Raw genomic sequence first — 15,894 nt, 5'->3', positions numbered from 1 at the left:
TGCAGTTTAAGCTGGTATCGAGTTTAATTTATGAGAAAAAGAATAAAAAAACTTCTGGGTTTGACTTTATCACCAACTATCATTAACTCCAGAGAACACTTCTCTAAGCCTCACCTTTGCCATTCATAGTAGAAGACAGACATAGGATCTTGCAACATGTTTGAAAATGTTATTCAACAATCTCATATTAAAAAAGCAAACAGTACCTAAGGACACTGATTGACAGAAGTTCTGACTTGAAGCTCAAATTGTACACTGTAAGAACTTAACATATATCACTTCTGAGTAATTTCAGTAGAAGACAGCCTTGGTTATCAGAATTACGAGTTGAAAAGAGCAAATCCTATACTAACTTACAAAATGCAAAATTAATTTTGAACTGAGATGGAAACACAAATTCATAGTATAAAAGGATAAAAATATTTCAATGTGATATTTTCAGAATTATTCACGCAAGTGCGGGTGTGCAGGAATAAAGATGGAGTTAATAATACATCTGACTTCCAGCGTAGTGAATCACAAGAAAGCAATTTAGTTATGTTGCTGCACTGAAGGCTTCTTTATTGATGTGCAAAGAAAAATCACTAATGTAATTTAACAAACTACATACCTATACTAGTAAATAACATTTTATTCACATTTAAATATATACATTCCTTATTCAAATGATAAATCCTGATTAATCCAAGATTACCAACATTTTTCATTTGTCTAGACACCAGTTGTTAAAAAACGTATTAATACGAATAACATGATTCCATGTAATTGTTCAGTTAAATAAAAAACTGTATTTGGCCAAAAGAACTAATGGTTTTCAGCTACATCAGAACAGATATTACCAGTAGTTCTTAGCAGCTATTAACATAATGCTAGTATGTTAAATTAAAACAATGTGCTGGGTTCCAAAAAGTCACCTGAAAACAGCTGGTGAGGCTATGGTTTGGTTCCCTTGTAAACATGATCACTAGCTTACTGATGAAATCATCGTAACACATGAACTTACACATTAATTTTTACTATCCTTGAAGATGCATATATCTGCTTTCAGCAGAAGCAGTTGTCCCCCACCCTGGTCCCTTTCATTTAGAAATCACATTGCTCTAAGGCACACTGTGTCTCAAAATACATGTTTGTAACTATGTACTTCTCTGCATTCTCCTCTATTTTTTTTTTCTTTTTTCCCAGACCAAGCATGCTTAACTATCCAATAGTAATACAAAGGTCTCAAAGAGGGCATCATATGCCCTCATTAGGATCAATACTCAAATTAAAATCCCAAATTCATCTCCCTTCTTTAAGGGCACCTAGATTTTAAACAGTTTCAGTTTGCAAGTATTTAGGATTATATGAGCTCAGAATCTAACATAGTCTGTCATCCTCATTTACATTGTTTTTACTTCCATGTTGAACAGGCTACATTTCATATTCCCATATAAAAGGGCTGGTCTGAAAGGAATGCCTCCTATTCTATCATGCTGGCTCACAAGGTCAGAAGCAGATGGTGGTGATATAGCAGTAGAGGTCAAACCTTCCTGTTAATATGTTGTCATGTTTTGTTGCCATGTGATATACGGCAGCAGAGAGGCAGTTTGACAAAATAGCATCTGACATGGAAGTGTGTATGAAGTAGAGGTGCAGAATTCCTTCACACGGAAAAAAAAAATGCACAGATTGACATTCATTGGTCTCCATAAATATTCAGTGTCAAACAGTAGATATGAGCGCAATGAGGCACTACAGCAGTGGCAAAAGCTACATGAAGGACAAGTCACATTACAGAGAGCTATGCCATGCACAGTTGTCACACAACAAAATGAAGAACATCTTGGTCACTCATTCACATGGAACTATGCGGATTATGTGAATTTGACCAGGGAACTGTGTATGGAGCTAAATATCAGCTTCAATGCACTGGAAACAAAGCTGGAAATGTTGAAATATTGCAAAACTCGCACCAGGTAAGTCCCACAAAAGCTCACTTAGGAACTGAAAGAATACCATATGCAAGTTTGTCAGGATCTACTGAACCAGTATGAGGCTGAAGGTGACAGTTTCCTGGATAGAATAATTACCTGATGTGTTGTTACCACTACAGTCCGGAATCCACAGACTAGCAAAATGTGAATTTTTTTGAAAAAAGTTCAAAACGCAGCCTTCAGCAGGTAAAGTGATGTGCACTACCTTTGGGAAAGAATAATCCTCAGGATTTCCAACAAACCACCAACTCTGACTGCTACAACATGAAGCTAAGTTGAAGGCTCAAACTTTCGGAGTCCAGCCAAAGAAAAGGACGTTTCTGTTGCAACATGTTAACTCAAGCTTCATACAAATTAGAAGACCATGATGCGCCCTGCCAATCTTGGCTGTTCTACTACAGAACGGGACTTGTTCTATCACGCAACAAGCTGCTTGGTGCTGGAGCACAGTGCTGAGGAGCTGCTCCTTCTGGATGAGTTCCTGTCTATTTGCACTTCCTGGGTCTTAGCTCCGCCAGTCTCAGCTATTCTCATGCAAGTTCCAGCTCTTGGAGACGAAGATGCTCTGAAAAGAAATGAACAATGTCCAGAAATCTCCAGTACTCTTCACATTATTTCCAATTCTGAATGATGAGCCAGAAATCTCCGCCTTTCCCAGAGGCCAGCTGTGAGTGCCTGCTGATAAGGATTCTCTCTCTCTCCCCTCACATTTTTGGTTTATTTATTATTCTTAAGTATTCTGTATTATCTCACGTTCCTTTTAATAAATTAGTTCCTTTATCATGTCATTTTTCCTATCATTCCATCTGTTTGGACCAATGAAAGATGGACTGTGGGGGCAACATTTTCCTAGCGACAACACCATCACAGCAGCTGGGAAACAGCAGGTCACCTCCACTGCTACAGATATTTTTTAATTTATCTTGTTCTACAAGCGTGATATGCAGACCCTTCATGGCTGTCCTAAATGCATAGCTAATGGTGGTGACTACGTTGAAGCACTATTTTGTAGCTGAGAATTTTCTCTTCATCAAATGGTGCTCTTGTTCTCTTTCTATCTGTTGTAGTTTCCATGGAAATAAACCAGAGGCATTACTTTTGGAATGGCCTACATAGCTCTCATATTCCTTTTGAGGAAAAATTTGAAGCAAAAGCTATAGGGAAAAGAGAAGAAATGGATGCATTCCTGTGGTACTTCAGAGATCCTCCAACCCATGCCTTTAAGATAGTTTTAAATGAACGAATGCCAGATTTCTACTTTCAGCACTTGATTCAGAGCCCACTAAGAATAAAAGCACTTAAAATATCATTTGTCATGGTTCTATAATTTTTGGTTATCGGTATTCCACGTTATAACATCATGTAGGGCACTGGGAGTTAAGGTGTTAATGTTCCAGTTCCAGGTACTTGTCCAGAAGAGAAGAACAACTACATTCCCCAGGGGGCTTTGCAGTCAGAGAGGAGACGTAACTCCTGGCAAGGTCACCTGATGCGCTCTTTGTCATCCGCTCTTCTTCATCGGCTCTTCTTCATCACCCTGCTGCTCAACCAGACTGTGCATCTCACCTCTGTGTTATGGTGAGGCCTATCCACCTTTCAGACATTCTCTCTCTCTCTCATTATATTTGATTTATTAGCTTCAATTCTAATTATATTGCATTATGGTGAGTTATCTTGCATTCTGATACTATATTTAATAAATTAGTTTGTTTGTCCTCAGATCGTTGCCGCTGTTTTTAATTATTTTGGATTCTCCTGTTTTCCTTTTCCAGAGGCAATTTTGCGAAATCCCTCCGCCCCAATAGTCACGGAACTGGGCCGAACCAGCCCATAAACCGTTGACACCATTTCAAGTTCTGCTGTGATTTTCAAAACACAGACTAAATAACAGTTAATCTCCTAGAGAGCTCCTTTATCTCCATCTGTATGTAACAAGACATTCGTTCCTGAGATACAGAAGAAAGTCTGCTGATGATTTTTCCTGTGTGCACCTGATAGTCAAACAATTGCTGGGAGTAGCGTGCAAGCACAACTTCCAATCCATTCAAGTTGGAGTATATGTAGGCAGAGTAAAGAGAACATAAACAATAAAAAAGCATAAGAAACACCTGTGCAATCTCCCAAAGACGACCCAAATAAATAAACCGGGCTTTGACTTAGAGAACAATTGGGTTTTTAAACAATAAGGTGTTTAATTGGAGGAAACATTTCATTTCCACATCAAAGGAAGAAATTCATGGCAGAAGTCTGAACAAGACCTCTGCAGCTGAGTTAGAAAGGGCTTCATTATCTGTTTTTCATCTTGTTAGACTAGTATTTTATGCAATTAAGCTCTACATCTGTTACTTACAGTCTTACAATCACTGAAGTGATTAGTCCAGCTGTATTTATATTTTGGGTAAAGTTGATTTTACTTCTGATTTCTTCTTTATATTCCAGCTCTGACAGCAAATTTACTTTGCAAAATATCACTAGGATTGAATAAAAGGCCTTCTGTTAAAATTAAACCACCAACAAACCACATTCGGTTAAAGCTGAATTAGGACAAGAAACATGCTAAGAATCAGGCTTGGAAATCCTCATTTACAGAAATGGCTCTGAGGAAACTGGTGAACCCATGAAGAAAGATGAGGCACAGGAGAAATCACAGTCTGGGAAATCCTTAAGATTTACTTACAAAGTCATTCAAAAACATTTACATTTAAAATCTCCTGCTATAAATCAATGTTAAAAAAAATAAATAAATAAACAAGCTCTACATCAGGAACAATTTCTATACATTTATAAAAACTTAAAGAAATCCATGTGGGACCTCTAAGCTGCTACAGTACTCTACAAGAACAATAATTTTAGACTGTACCGATCTGATTTTTTCCAAACTAACCTGTAACATAGGAGAAACATTTTTCTAACAACCACCACTTCCTATCACTTTCAAGAGAGACAGATCTCTAAACATACTAATTCCCAGCAGGTTTGTCTCCTCATCATCTCTTGTTTTCCTCTGATAATTCTCCTATTGTTAACCTAGATGAAAAGAACGAACCTTCGGCCTGAAACCTCCACAATATTTTTGCCCATGTGAACTGAAAATATGCTACTATAGCTTTCAGTACATCATCAGGTCCTTGGAACTTTTCATCTTCATAAATCAATACAATCAGTTGCGAGGAAATGGAGAAGGCTTTTGTGTTTAGCTCTATGACTTGCTTGAACTAATCATGTCTGGTAATTTTCATAGAGAAATTGATATCACTATCATTTTTAACTGGGTGGTATTGTTGACAAAGAAAGAAAAAAGTGAGGCAATAGGAAGGGTTAATTGATTCCCTTGAACGTCCCTGAAAGCAAACGCAGAGGGCAACATTTAAGAGGCTAAGGAGAAGAAAAAAGAATAAAAGCTTTTTTGATGTCATAGGTGAACTCAGCTTACATTTCTATTTTATTTCCTGCTCCTTTCCTGCGTTCTGAATGCATCTCTTCTGTAATTTGTCTCAGAATTACTATATACAATCATCAATGATACACAACCAACAAAACAGCATAGTAATTAAGTTCTGGTACATTACGCTTTACCTTCTCCTGTGCTGAGTAGAAGCTACTTAACAGAAGCTGATTTCAGACTAAATAATAAGTCAGCATAATAGTCAATCCTTCATACACCTAGTAGCCTATAACAAAATGAGAGAGAAAAAAATCTAGGAATAAGGTTTTTCACGATAGAACAACACTAATTCTCGTGCTGACTACAGAAGAAATAAACTCAGAAAAGCTTATTTAAAAAAAAAAACTGAATGAGCCACCACTAACATGTGAAGAACCTGACATGAGCCAGCAATGTACACTTGCAGCCTGCAAAGCCAACAGTATTCCAGGCTGCATCAAATGAGGGGTGGCAGCAGGGCGAGGGAGGCAGCTGTCCCCTATGCTTTCAACCCCTCTGATTCCGTGAAACTTCCACTGTGGCCTTCCAGTTCTCTTATAAATCAAGAGGGAAACCAACTTTCTACATGGACTGATATTGATAGGACAAGGGAGAATGGTTTTAAACTAAAAGAGGAGACATCTAGATTAAATATTAGGAGAAAATGTTTTAGTTATAGAAAGGGTGATGAAGCTCTGGAACAGGCTGCCCAGAGAAGTTATGGATTCCCTACCTCTGGAAGTATTCAAGGCCAGGTTGGATGGGGTCTTGGGCAGCATGATCTGCTGGGTGACAACCTGGTTCCCAGCAGGGGAATTAGAACTACATGAGCTCTATGGTCCCCTCCAACCGAAGCTACTCTACAATTATATGAAGATGAAGAAAAACTGTCCAGCTACTTCTGTGTTGGCAGTTCCCGTAAATGCTTTATTTTATCATTATTATACAAAAATTATTGCACATTTGAACATTCATAATGTAAAATCATTTGGAGAACACCCCTAGCATTAAGAGATTGTGCTAAGCATAGCAAAGCTGTGCTCATCTTGAGTGTTCACAGGTCTTCCTACAAATCAGAGGGCTATCCAGAGCATGGCGTTGGAACTCTCCTCCAGAGTTCCACTACAGAGTTCAGGTGCAGCTTTAGGTACCTTGCAAAGAAATCAGCTAAAGCTCTAAACACTGTGTCTTTGGGAATTCACAAAGATACACATCTATCTGCCTAAACATGCCCAATTCCTAAGCTCTATAGAGCTTAGGAGAGCTTAGTAGAGCAGTTCACTTATGAGTTGCTACCAAATACAGCTGTGACTCTTCAATTTGGATGCGTGATGAACCTTCAGCATTGGTCTACACTTTCAATCACCATGTATTTCTCTGCTAGTAAAACATTTGCATTTTTTCCTCAGTCTCTTCATTTCTTAGATCAATGTAAAATGAAGATAGTAATCTTAACCACATAGAGAAGCTGTAAGGACAAGCAAGGAGGGTACACCTTTACAGTACCAGAATGGCATGACTGACAAGGAAGAAGAAAGGAGTTAATTGCAAGTCCAGCCTGGACCACATTTCACAGAAATGCACTGTTATGTCACAATCACTTTTTCCATTCACACTCTCATAGGAGATGCTACTGGAGAGACCAAATTTTCCTGGAAAGTCGAGTTACAGAGCTTTTAAAGTCAAGCCAATTACGCACCATGTACTTCAACTGCACCCTTTTTCTTTGTAGATCTTAAAACACCAAACCAAGCTTTTAAAGAATTATTCAGACAGCTTTCCCTCCCATTGAATTCAATTGCAATTTCAATTTAATTACAGTTTTAGAAAGAAAAAAAATTAACTGCTCTCTAGTGCCCTTACTCAGCTACGCTCTTTAAGCATGAGACAGCACACAAACAGCTTGAAAATGTATCATACACAGGAGATTTCAAACAGAATATACACCTTAATTCTGAAATCTTCATTTCTGAAATCACAGATTTTAATGCTGCTATGCACACATCATGTAATTTATACTTGCCCATATTTTCTCCACTCCAATAGTGATAACTATTAGACAGAATTTGTCAGGAACTTTAGACAGATTTATTCACAGACATACATATACAAAACCAAAGATCCATGAAAACTAATTAATTTTACAAAATTATTCCAAATCCAAAATTAAACAATTCAAGAACAGATCAAGCAAGATACTTTTATTTTGACTCTTCTAAAACCACACATCTGGATACCAGACTGGCAAAATAGCTGTGTGCTCTTCAGAGATGCGTACTGCCTACTTTAAATAAGTCACTGTCTTGTTCTGAACTGCTGCAACAAGAGGCAAGCCATCAAGTTACTGCCCAGGGAGGTTTTCAATCAAGACCTGCTTGAGGAAATTCAGGTTGTTCTGCTCATTTCACACACAACGCAAAACCTATCTGCTGTTCTCTGAGGGATCTCAAGAACAACAAGATTCCCATTAATTGTATAATGACAACGCTAGCAGGTACTAAAATTCACTTAGTAGCTCTCTGCTTCTAGTAGCTAGTCTGCATAAGTCCATCTGTAATATTAATTTTAAATGGTATTTGGATAAGTGCATGTTATCTACTTATTTTAGTTTTCAGAGCCTTTACAAATCACCAGCTTCACCACACACCATTGCAAGTTGCATCCTACTTTTCCCATATTTAAAAGGGAAGAGAGAATGAACACTTTTTGAGGATCACAAAAGCTTTCCCACAGAAATCTCTCATGACAGAGCTGATGTCAACCTGCCTAGCATTCTATCTGCAGGTCTTGGCAGGAGAAGGATCATGGCCTGCCACCAGGGATGATATCATCTGGGGTTGGCCTTCCTCCATGCAAACAGTGGCCATAAGCACAACATTTCTTCCCAATTTCATCTAGGCTTCATATGAGCGACCCATAATCCAGACCTTCTCCTGGGTGTTTTTTTTTTTTTCAGGTTGACAGATCTAAGATAATTACGGGGCTGTTTAATGAACCTTGCCAGAAAGACATCAATGGGTGTTCTGGATGCCTGGCACCACACAGCACAAAGTGTTCAAAGCACGAAGACTACAGCTGAAATAAAATACTATCCTGAACAAAAAGTGAGTTAGTATTTATGCTACCTAACTACAGCAGACTATCCTAATATGTGGACTTGGATTCCAAAAGGACAAACTAACAGAACAGTCAGAGAAACATATCTCATCTTCAGACCTAACAGCAGTTTTTCCCTATCCAAACAGAACACCAGCAGTATGGCTCACAGTCCTGCATTTACTGGATGTCTCTCTTCAGTCAACAGTATATTTCAGCGTGACAAATAAGCACCCAGCACTAAGACCACAGCAGTCTTTCTGTGACTGGATAGCAAGATCAGCTCTGGAAGCACACCAACTGAACTCGCCCTACAAAACACTTACATGTGTTCTTCTGTTTCTGCAACAAGGAATAAGAAACGGCTGCTGAAGCAGCCAAAGGCAGCAGAAGGGTTTCTCCAGCTCTGGCGTGACCCAGCAGACACTCCTGCTGGGAGACACAGCAAGACTGACTGTACAGGAGTTATTTTTACAACACAGCCCCAAGATAGTTGCATTGGCACAATAAGCAGTCAGCATGCTGCTGCACACAAATGAGGACAAGTGGACTAGACAATTTCTTCTACAGGCTTCATACCCAAAGCTCAATTACCTCAAATGATGCCCTCAAGCTGCAATAATGTCAGTTTTAGGTCCGTGCCAAATTCAAAGGGCCAGTCTAGTAATCAGAGTCCTCAGCCAGACTGCCTCCTATGCTTCACTCCAACCCCCACCTTCAGAAGGGCCAGAGAGCTTAAGCACCCACAACAAGCAAAGCCAAATTACAGAGGAAAGAACTAAACTAAATCACACTCCGTGTCTCCAATAAGGTCTTGTTTCAACACAATAGGAGGGAAGGCACTAACATTTATGGCTTCGTACGGTAGGTTTGCACTCATAAATAGCACACAGACCAGAAACACTGCCTTGATCCTCAAGTTCAGCTTTCAACACAGTTTTAAGAGGGGGAGGTAGATCATTTTGCTCTCTTCCACATCTCTCATCTTTGAGACAACAGAGATTTCCCTAAACACAATATTCAACACAAAACACTGGCTTGGGTCAGATAACATTTTCTTAAAACTCCATTCAGTAAGCATCTTGTCCCACTCTATCCATGTGGTACACAAAATTGCTATACTGGCAGATAAAAACAAAAGGCCATAATTTAAGAGCATATTTTACCAGAGGCCTAAGCTTGCATCCGTCTTGTCAGAAGAAAAAAGAGCCAGTTACAAGAAAAGCCTTCAATTTTACTTACACAGACCACAGTTTCTAAGCTAGGCATGCTCAGTTAGACAATAATAGACTTCACTGAAAACAAGACCACCTAAAAACAAGGGTTTTTTTGTTTGTTTGTCTGTTTTGTTTGTTTGTTTTTTACTCTCGGGGCAGATAACTGCTCTTTTCAGAAGTTCATGGTCACCCTAGTTATTTTGCAAATACTGGGGGCTTCAGACTGGCGCTTACCCACAGCCCAGTCTTCCCCAGCACATTCACGTGACTTTCACTTTGACAGCTGAGTCTTTGCAATCTTACCATAACAGACACCTCAATATTTCGTACTTACCCATCATTCCTTTATTCAGCTGCTAATAAAGAGACCTTCTTTGTTATTAGAAATACTGTCTCATAACATCACTTCATCCTTGATAACTATGCGCAAATTCCCGTTGTTCTAGACATAAAATGAAGTCCAGTTCTCCCATGCCTCATATTTCCCTCAGCCTTGCAGCTGGAGTGAAGCCTACAGTCCAAGTGACAACACCCATCCTACCTCTGGGCCACTACAGAGCTACTCTCAGCAGGCGATGTTATTACTATTACTAGATGCTACTCTTGCATTTAAAGCACCGTCGCAGCTAACCTCTTCAGACCTACTTATATGATTCAAGACAACAAATGATTGATTAGTATTATAAAAGAAAAAAGACAAGTTTACATGCATAAAAATGCACAGTACTGCACCCAACGTCCTAAGCCAAATTGAACTTTTTTTTAATAAGTGAAACAAAGTTAAAATTCGCAAACTCTTTTCTTCCCTTAGAAATGTTAGTTACAAGAATTTAGGTCTACTGAAACAGACTATTATGTAATTCTCTTAATCCTGCAGTATCTTAAAATATCTTACTGTACTATCACACCAAGTGCAGGCACACAGTGGGCATCAGATGTTTTTCTTTCTGAAAAATCAAGGAGTGGTGAGATGTTCCTTTTTATATAATCTCTCTTCTCTTGAAACAAGCTGTTCTTTTTCTTGCATTGTAGAAAAATAAATGTATTTGTTTCATTCAAATTCCTATATATCTCTTGCTTTTCAAGATGACTACAAAAGCATATTTCCAAACAAATGTATCCTGCAACTTAAATGATATACATATCTATGTGTGAGCGCACACAAAGTTCAGGTGAGGACTAATGGAAGAAATAATACTTAGGTCACCTTCTTTTTAATTACATCAGTGGCTTTCCTGCAGCTTCAGAGGCTTATAGATTTTTTAAAAAATTAGTAATCCTGATCAAGTGCAGCCATATGGTAACACAGTTCTTGAAAAATACATTTTTCAAAGGAGCAAGAAAGCTTCCTTCAGCTTTCCTGAATATGCACCTCATCTCAACTCCTTGCATTGCTCCAATTCCACATCAAGATAACTGTGCACCTCTTCTTAAGAGCTATCTAGATCATGAAAACAGAGTACATACATAGACGTGTACTGCAACTAACAACTTCATGCACAGAGTAATTACAGGGTTTAACTATCAAGATGTGATTTCTCAGTCACATTTTTGTTGCTGGTTTTTGTTTTAAACTCTGCCTCTTATTCTATAATTTGTGTTGCAATGGGTAGTTCCTCCAGCCTCAGGTCAGAGTGATCTTCCCAGCAGCTGAGTTGCTCCTGTCTCCCTTTCAGGAGCTCATAATATTAATTATTCCTTAGCAGAGCAGAAGTTGCAGTGCCAGAGGGAAAGCAAAATAGGCTTTGAGAGCAGGGCAGTGCTTTCAGTATTTTACAGGCTGCTCACAGGCTAGCTGTCAGCTAGCACAGGTATGCTACATTTTGGCAGGTTACATGCCTGAGCCTCCATACTTTAGAAATGCTGCACTTGCTGAACTTAGTTCCATACTGAGCTGCATAAAACAGCACTGGACAGTATCCCAGTCCTTTATGTCTTAGTCATGCAATTATTTACAGGTTTATATTTGTATGAAACTACACTTGAATTTACATACACTTAACAATATAGATGTTAGTACCCTGTAAATACAGCATTCGATCACTAGTAAAAATATCATTCTGTGAAGTTCCCATGTGGCTTAAATAACAACTGGCTATGCCCTTTATTTCACTAATTAATCTTAGATTCAGACTGTCAAGAATTCTTGAAATTCAGCAAGAGTCAGTTCGCAGTAAGTCCTTTTCTACGCTTAGAATACAAAGTGAACAGACACTGTATTTAATGATGTCTCAAACTAAACTCTTGAGCCAAGGCTGAGGAAATTTTCCTAACAATGAGAACACTGAGCACTGCCTTCCTCATTACACTCTTCCTCATTAGACTTCCTCCAACATCCTTCACAAATATGTTAGAAGTGGAAGTAGTCTTTGCAGCATCACAAGAAAAATGAACACCTACGTTTAAAGGCCAGTTAAACATACAGTGAAGCTTCTCTCAGTCCAGGCCAATGTACAGAAGTAACTTAATCTATAGATAAATCCTATACTCTGATTAATGGGCAATTCAGTCTCTCAGGCTTGAAGAGATTAAATAGTTGTATTAATACAGAAAATAACGTAGGCATAAATCCACCGGGTTTACAGCTACCCTTGAAAAAAGTGTTTGTAAAACCTGTGTCAGTTCTAAGTTAGCTGTTATAATTTTGGCCATCTGTAAGACTGAGTGCAAGCATAAAGAAAAGTAGCTTGATAAACAGGTTACATCAAAAACCGAAGACTATTTATTTTTATCCATCGCTGTGTCAGATTAAAGACTCCTCAGTAAACATCTACCACTTCAGATTACTCATACCATTTCCATCTCAGAAAAAGAAAAAAGAAAACAAGTCAAATGACTTTTTTTAAGCTATTCTGAACTTTTTAAATGCTGAAACCCCTCAAAAATAACCACTGAAATTGCTCATTGATTTTCCAAGGATGTTCTCACCACAACAAATTATACATACCCCCAATATTAAGAACAAGCTTCCAAGGTTTGTGGATAATACAAGAATTTGAAGCAGTGAAAATAAATGACAGTACAAGCATCTTTAACAGAACTTCAATCATTTAAGTGATTGCTCCAACAGATGGCAAAAGCACTTCAGCACACACAATTGCAAAATAATTTGCCTGGAAGCAAGCAACAAAGACAAAGAAAGTGTACTAAGTGGGACAATTATTCAGCACAGTGATTAGGAAAAGGATTTGGGTGCTGAAAGTAGAAAAAGAAATCACTTAAACTATTTGCCTAAGGAAAGTACTAAGAACAAAGACAAAAGTATTTACTAGCAGTATCCCATTCCAAATACGTTATCCTTTGTATTCAAAACGAGGTGCTGCTCAGTTCGCACCTACCGTTCTCTGGTTCAAAAAAAGGAAAGCTGATGTTAGTGTAACAGGAAATATTCTCCCTGCTTTCTTGAAAGAAGTAGTTCTGCTCACTGCCACCTCACTGTCACATGAATTTTCGTGAGCATGTAATCCCTGAGCTGTTATCTGCCTTAAACCTTTTTCCTTTAGGTCAGTTTGCAGCTATGCAAGCGCTGGAACTATCGCAGATGCTGTTACAGGGTTTAAAATAGAAATATTTATTTCTAAAGTTACCAAAAGTGACCAGACAAGAAGGAGGGTTAACATCACTCAACAGTATTTCACGTTATAGTAGTTCACGTGGTACACAGTGTCATGGCACACTGTCCACTCTCTCTGAAGTTTAAAGGCATCATGAAATTATGACGCTTTCCATCCCAATCAAGTATTACGCTTTACTGAACTTGAAGCCTGAGAATCAGTAGGACATTCTACAGGCAAAGATTATGCAGCTTAGAAGAGACTAAACCATTAATTGCCTGGTGCCTCTCCTAACAATGCTGCTTTGGGGATACTGGGTACAACACATCTCACCTACCTTGATTTCAATTTACTTTGACATCATTGATTCATATTTTGATTTGTAGGGCCATTGACTCTCTGTTATCACATTTCTTTCATGCTGTTGTACTTCTAACAAACATACAGCAATTTTTAATTTAGAGCATCACCTTCTATCTCCTGAAGTCAATGCCACAACTTCAAAGATAGTTATAATACTGCACTCTTTAGAAGAGTAAAAATTAGGCTACGTTCCAACAACTTTTTTTTTACAGAAGTTCTTTTCCACATAAGGAATCAAAGTAAGTTGCAAAATCCGGTGAGCTGGCACACAAATTACTGTTTCAAACTTTAGATAAAACACACCTTTAAAACCAACAGCAACTGAAATCCTCTGAAGATCATAACCATATCAGATGAGGATTTGAGAAGGCCATTGAACTGCCTTGTCTACTCAGTAAAGATTTCAACAGGTAAATATAAAATTTTAAAACATTTTCAATTTAATACTCACTTTAGCATTTAAGTGCTTCTGCATATTACCTTGATAAAGCTGACTGAAATACCACCTCTCTGCATTTATTTATCCATTTCTCTCTTAAGGATGAACAGGATCTCAGTTTGCTATGAAAGGCTGTCTATGATGAGAAACCTGGGTCTAAGTCTCCGTAGTATAATTGACTAAAATTAAATATATACTGCTCTAGATAAGATATCTTGCAGATCAAGTTTTACAGTCTTAAACTAATCACATACAAATATTCACACAAAAAGTGCAATAAAGCAGTCATTCATGGTGCGAAACACGAAAAAAGTTGGAATTCTTCAAGCTGACATAAAAGAGACATGGATTAAAATATTATCATTTAAAACAAACTGGCTTAAACGTAAGAAAATGAGGCTTACCAACAACAGTGGCTAAAAACAAAGAGGGACTTGATGGTAATGCAAGCAAATTTCCAGCACCCTTATTCATCTAGCACAAAGCATGACTAATCTTGAAGGCCAGCAGATCCTGCAACAGAACCCCAGAGAAGTACTTTAGTTAAAGTACTGTGAAGAGTATATTGGATTTGAAAAATGAGAGACGCAAAACGGAGTTTGAATTCATTACGTGCAGATTCCTCCATGCTGCAGCATATCTGTCATTCTCAGTGTAACAATCACTTGAGGTCATTTCCTTTTTGTTATTTAAGTGATTCAATGTCAGTTACAAGCCACGTTGTAGCTGGGCACAACTGAAGGTAATGGGCAAGCAGCTAAAGCTTAATCGATCACCTTTTAGCTCTTGTGAATTAGAGGAAATGAGCAACACCTGCTCAATACACATCAAGGCAGAACAGAAAGTCACCAACACAGATGTATTGTTTTACATTTACCAGTTACAACTTGGAGCACAGAAAGGAAATCAAATGTTTTCTTCCTCCAAGTGGTTAAAGGTTTTCTATAGACACTGAAATTTCGATTGAGAACTTTGTTATTATTTATTCCCTAGTATTTCTGGGGAGTCTTGTCAGGAACATTTCTCCAGCCTGCCTTAACTTACTGACAGATTGTCACTGATGTGACAATTCTTCTTTACAGTGAGGGTGACGGAGCACTGGAACAGGCTGCCCAGGGAGGTGGTGGAGTCTCCGTCTCTGGAGATGTTCAAGACCTGCCTGGATGCCTACTTGTGCGACCTGGTGTAGGGAACCTGCTTTGGCAGGGGGGCTGGACTCGATCTCTGGAAGTCCCCTCCAACCCCTACGATTCTGCGATTCTGTGTGGGGTGAACATTACTTGGTTTGGCTTTGTTTTTAAAATCTGGATTTGTTTTTGAGCACCTATACTCACGAATTCTTTAGACAGCTTTGTTATCCTCCTTAACTTTGGCAAACTCTTCCTTTTGCAAGCAATAACAATGAAACCCTCTTTCCCGTTAAAACAAATTAAGGAAAAAAAAGTACTTAAATTACAGAACTGAATTTTCAAGGGACCCTAACAACATTATGCTAATACTTATTGTTATTAATGACGAAAGAAATCAAGCAGCATATTTTTGAACCAGTATACCAATTTAAGCATGCAATCTCATTAGAGCTAAAAGACTGAAAAATTGAGATGAAAGTGAAGGCTGAATTCTAATGCATTCTTATTAAATTCTAACTAACAACCTTAGAATATTTTCCCATCCCTTTCGTTAAGTACTATTTAAAACATTCACTGCAGTTCTCTCCATTCGAGCCTGAGTTTTTAGAGGAAATTCTCTGCCTCTCCTTCAGTAACAGTGATCATCTATCATTTACTAACTTACCAACATGTTTTGTCACTTTTGTGCCCATTTC

General features: G+C 38.3%; 1 long non-coding RNA gene across 4 annotated transcripts in view; it reads right to left on the bottom strand.

The window, feature by feature from the left end:
* LOC122185150 overlaps positions 1–15,894 on the bottom strand; it is a 254,379-nt gene that overhangs the window by 161,759 nt on the left and 76,726 nt on the right. For 3 of the 4 annotated variants that reach the window (XR_006180763.1, XR_006180761.1, XR_006180760.1), the window contains exon 3: positions 14,474–14,582. The exons of the other annotated variant lie outside the window; for it this stretch is intronic. This is a non-coding gene — a long non-coding RNA (uncharacterized LOC122185150). The remainder of the gene's footprint in view (positions 1–14,473; positions 14,583–15,894) is intronic. 4 annotated transcript variants of the gene reach the window in all.

The sequence above is a fragment of the Lagopus leucura genome, unplaced genomic scaffold (genome assembly GCF_019238085.1).
Source record: "Lagopus leucura isolate 7727_CA_CO unplaced genomic scaffold, USGS_WTPT01 Super-Scaffold_100027, whole genome shotgun sequence".
NCBI lineage: Eukaryota > Metazoa > Chordata > Aves > Galliformes > Phasianidae > Lagopus > Lagopus leucura.
Note: the sequence above shows the minus strand (reverse complement) of the source record. Positions and strands in the feature narration are given on the sequence as shown.